Source organism: Lactuca sativa, chromosome 6 (genome assembly GCF_002870075.4).
Source record: "Lactuca sativa cultivar Salinas chromosome 6, Lsat_Salinas_v11, whole genome shotgun sequence".
NCBI lineage: Eukaryota > Viridiplantae > Streptophyta > Magnoliopsida > Asterales > Asteraceae > Lactuca > Lactuca sativa.
In genome coordinates this window covers 39772374-39777799 of record NC_056628.2, presented here as the reverse complement: position 1 = coordinate 39777799, position 5426 = coordinate 39772374, and the positions used below count along the sequence as shown (strand labels likewise).

At 32.4% G+C, this 5426-nt stretch overlaps 1 long non-coding RNA gene across 1 annotated transcript; it reads left to right on the top strand.

The window, feature by feature from the left end:
- Positions 1-2299: 2299 nt before the first annotated feature.
- LOC122194555 (uncharacterized) lies at positions 2300-3365 on the top strand. Its single transcript, XR_006183863.2, has 2 exons — positions 2300-2701; positions 2836-3365. It is a non-coding gene; the product is annotated as an uncharacterized LOC122194555 (long non-coding RNA).
- Positions 3366-5426: the final 2061 nt, after the last annotated feature.

The following is a 5426-nucleotide window of genomic DNA, read 5'->3' as shown; positions in this document are numbered from 1 at the left end:
GACTTGTAATGTTATCATTTATGCTTATTGGTCTGTATCGGAACATGACACCCCGAGTTTTGATTATATAATGAAAATACATTTCTTTTATGAAATGCTTTGGTAAACATTGTTTTATCATGTTTTGTTTTTGGGAACAAATTCCGCAACTCTTTCAAATCAAAAGGATTTACTCTGAAATTATTTTAAAAGCATAAATGAAACCGGTCTTTTCTGGCTGAGATTTTGGGGATGTCACAACAGACGAGGGCTAGACAGGAAACACCGGAGGGCAGGACCATTTAATTAATTAAATCGTCTGAAATCCAGCAACCCTATGTCACCCTTCAAACCAGATTCCTCGTACCGTAAGTAGCCAAGAAGCTAGTTGCTATAGTTGTATTTCTCTTCCGAGGATACGAGTTCTCTATAGCCAATTTAGCTATGATACCAATCTGTCACACCTTCGGTCGAGTTTGCAGAACACATCGGGTTGTGCGACTAAGTTCATGTATCATAGGTAAACTAAATATATAGCACAAGTACAATAATAAACAATATAGCATTCGTGTTCCATCTTGATATTTAAATACAAGGTTTTTATAAATAACAATAATACATGAATTGCCTTAATAGATAGGCATATAATACAATAGCAAGTAAACAAGGTCAATCCAGCCCGGATTGAATGTTTGTTTAGTGATTTCGTGATTTCTGAGAATACATGTAGTTTTGAAGGTCAACACAAGGCTAGTGAGTGTTACATGTTTTTTGCTAACAACAGTAATACTTGATATAAGTCTAAAAAGTATTTTCTTTGTATTTATATCAATAGTTAAAACAATGTTTGTAATGAGTCTTTAAAAGCAAAAATGTATTTTTGTATATGTAAATCCATACTTTAAACCGTGTTTGTAATGAATCTTTGAATATCCTTTAAAACCAAATTGTTATGTTAGATAAGTAATTCCATACTTAAAATAGTTTTGAAAGCAACCAAGCCCATGGTTGGTAGTGAGAAAGAGAGAGAGAGAGAGAGAGAGAGAGAGAGAGAGAGAGAGATATTCTAGTTAATGTTATAGTAAGCCCTATAACCGAGCTATGTGACTGAGTGTACCCCCTACAACGCTTCATTAGACGTTGCAATAACAATCATTGACACTTATCACCCGCTTCGATTGATCGGTCGAGGTTCTAGCTAGCAACCGCAGGTGGGGATGTCAACCCCGTGTAGATCTATACATATATATATCTCGCTCTGAAGATTAACAGTTGCAGTAGTATCGGTATGCTAAGTGTTTGGACTCAGCTAATGAATAACGTCTCACTAAAAAGGCCATAAGCAAAAAGTTTGTGAATAACTCGCAGCCCTAACTTAATTGGTCACAAGGCATAATGAATTTCATTGTATGAAGATTATAGAAGACGAGTATACTTGGTATGTATGTAAAAGTGTAATGTACTTGCTTTTATAAAGATGTATGTTTCAAAGTAATGAACATACGTACATGTATAAACTTTATGTGTTTAAACATATAAATATACATGAATAGTACTAGCTTGAATCCTTGAAATACTAAAAAGTGTTATAATGTGCTTGTCATAATATACAATGTCACATAAAAATTATATATTTTTGTATCATGTAACATTTATCGTGTAGACTAGTTATTTCACGATAAAAATTCCACAATATGTTTACGAAAAGTTTATACTAGTTCTTTGTAACAATATGTTCAATTTTCAAATAACAATTTTATAAATTAGATTTATTTTATTCTCGCATAAAGGATAATATATTTATATAAACAAAATATATAGGCACATGTACCCCCCCCCCCCCCCCCCCCCCCCCCCCGCGAAATAACTAAAATATTAAAAAGGGGACGCAAGCACCCACCCTTGAAGCGTAGGTTCTTCTTGTTCGAATTCGGTTTCTTTTGAAAAACTTGTCATGTGAAACCGCAAATCCACAACCCTTGAATTTTTAATTACTCTCGGGACCATTTCATAACAAATTTAAACTATTGGGGGCTGATTTGTAACTTCACTAAAGTATAGGGGCTTTTTGGTAATTTGATTAAATGATTAGGACTATAAATACAAATTGACAGGTTGTTTTAAACAAATGGGTTCAATAATTGGGGTTGAGAGTAATTTTGAATACATGGTTTAATAGGAGAACATTTTGGTCATTTCCTAATTAAAAAAAAATGACTTTGGGCTTTTGTATGCATCCCATGTTTAATGGTCCAACATAAAAGGAATTAGGGCTTTATCCCCCCCGTTTTCATTTGTTGGTCGATCAAGGAAAGGAACCGGACATGATGGCAGTCACGAAGGAAAGCACCAAGACAGCGGTGCGGCTTTTGGTTTTCATGCTCGTCGTTGGCCAGAAAGAGGGCTGAGCGAGGTATCCGGCGGTTGCAGATCGCGAGGAGGAAGAAGCGTGTCTTCGGGGTCGACTAGACCGAAGGGGAGGAAGCGAGGAGCTTCGCGGCTGCTGGCTCGGTTCCAGCATCGAGGTGCGAAGGGCAATCAGCGACCACTGGGTTTTTCGGCAGTGGAGCTCGACGAAGAAGAAGAATGGTGCGATGGGCGAAAAGGGAAAAAGATTCTAGGATTTTCAGATCGAGGGTTTGGTTTGACTGTTCTTGGCTGCTCTTCTTCTGGTTCGATTGGAAGTAAACGCGATGGAAATGGGAGACAGTTGGATTGAAGGGTAAGGACGAAGCAGCAACCGGGAATCCTCTTGATTCATCTTTTTTTTTTTTTTTTTTTTTGGCATCCAATCCAAAAGATGTTGAGACTGGCAGAATGATCGATCAAGGGTGTTTGTGTTTATTGTTTTTACAGGAAACGGAAGAACGAAAAATGGGCTGTGATCGTGGCTAACAGCTCCGGAACAAAAAAAAAAAAAAAAAAAAACGAATGCGAAGATTTGTCTAGCAGGGTAGGTATGAAACAAAGGGGGTTGTTGATTTTTTTTCGTGGTGGTATCGTGGGAGGCAGCAGCAACTCCGGTTGCTGTTGTGTTGTTTTTCTCTCTTTTTTTTTTCTCTTTTGTTCTTGTTTTGACTGAAATCGATGAACTGTAAGAGGATTGTTTTGTTTGGTGTTTGATTTTTGACTGGGAAGTGAAGGAGAAGAAGGGTGGAGTGTTCGATTGAGGGTTGAGTGGGGAAGAAGGTAACCGTGACTGAAGCAACACTTTAGATGATTTTTATTTGATTGTAATTGTATAGATTTTGGGTTGTATTTGATAGTTTAATTTGTTAAAGGATGTGTGCAAGCAGTCTTCAGTTTGACAGTCAAAGACTTGCAAGTTACTTGGCTGTCAAATTCTTTGTATTTGGTAGTTTAAAAGAATGAATTTGGTGGTATAATGTTGTATATTCATGCTACATACCTATATGTATTTATTTAGGACTTTATAAACAATTCCCTTATATATAATATATCTATATGTATTATAGGTTTGTTGTATAATTTGTGTAATATATATATATATATATATATATATATATATATATATATATATATATATATATATATATATATATATATATATATATATATATATATATATATAGGGAAAGGATCAAATGAGAACACCTAAAAGGTTGAGAACGCTAAAACAAGTATATTCATTTGTGATTCCATGTATTCATTTGTGGAGAAATGATAAATTTTTACGCACAATCAACATAAACATGCTTTTTCTCTTCAATTAAAATTTAAGGCGTAAAAATTTATCATTTCTCTACAAATGAATACATGAAATCGCAAATGAATATACTTTGTTCTTGCGTTCTCAATATTTTTGGTGTTCTCATTTGATCTTACTCCTATATATATATATATATATATATATATATATATATATATATATATATATATATATATATATATATATATATATATATATATATATATATATATATATAAAAGCTCATATTTTAGGAAATGTAAAGTTCTTAATTTGTTAACCTCAGTCTCTAAATCTCAAAATTGACACATAATGTACATTTATGAACTATATAAAGAATTGGGGATCTATATAAAACAAGTGTCCAAGTTTGTCATATCTTTACTATTATATAAAACATATAAAGAATTGGGGATTTATATATAACAAGTGGCCAAATCTGTCATAACTTTATCTTTACTATTATATAAAACATATTATACTTTTTGATGAAATTTAAGAGGTACAAAACCAAATACATGTATATTCATTTGTGATTCCATGTATTCATTTATGGAGAAATGATAAATTTTTACGCACAATCAACATAAACATGCTTTTTCTCTTCAATTAAAATTTAAGGCGTAAAAATTTATCATTTCTCTACAAATGAATACATGAAATCGCAAATGAATATACTTTGTTCTTGCATTCTCAATATTTTTGGTGTTCTCATTTGATCTTACTCCTATATATATATATATATATATATATATATATATATATATATATATATATATATATATATATATATATATATATATATATATATATATATAAGCTCATATTTTAGGAAATGTAAAGTTCTTAATTTGTTAACCTCAGTCTCTAAATCTCAAAATTGACACATAATGTACATTTATGAACTATATAAAGAATTGGGGATCTATATATAACAAGTGTCCAAGTTTGTCATATCTTTACTATTATATAAAACATATAAAGAATTGGGGATTTATATATAACAAGTGGCCAAATCTGTCATAACTTTATCTTTACTATTATATAAAACATATTATACTTTTTTGATGAAATTTAAGAGGTACAAAACCAAATACATGTTATACAAACATGTTATGCTTGTTACTTAATTGACATCATATACGTTTTTCTATTCCTTTTATGAAAAACCCTCTTCAATCTCTGACAAATGAACGTAACTGCCAGCCTCTTGAAGCCGTCGCTACCTACACCCTCCTGACACCGTCAGTTTCAATATAAATTTTTATTTGATTTAGGCAGTGGAGGTTTCGCAGTTGCAATCTAGATGTCAACTTCATGTCGAACCTGGGGCTCACAAGAAAGTCGTAAGTGTTTGTTTCATCCCATTTGGTATTGATTTGTATCAATGGTTGTTGGCATAGGATTGCATGTGCATATGGATAGGTCGAAAACGAAGCTAGATATTTTAATTGACGTCTTATTCGTCGAGATTTTCTTTGTTTGAATTTCAATTTCTCAGGATACTCTATAAGAATAAGTGAAAGACCCACACTTTCATATTTGACAACTGTTACTCCAAAACATGCTACATGCATATTCACAAATAATGTTTTAACATTGATAACTTGTTTACAAACGACCGGATACAAACCAACTATTAGAAAGTGTTATATATTACACAACTACCTAGGATACTATACTTTTATACATACATGATCCCTAAATACAAAAGTAATATTATAACTATTCTAAACCT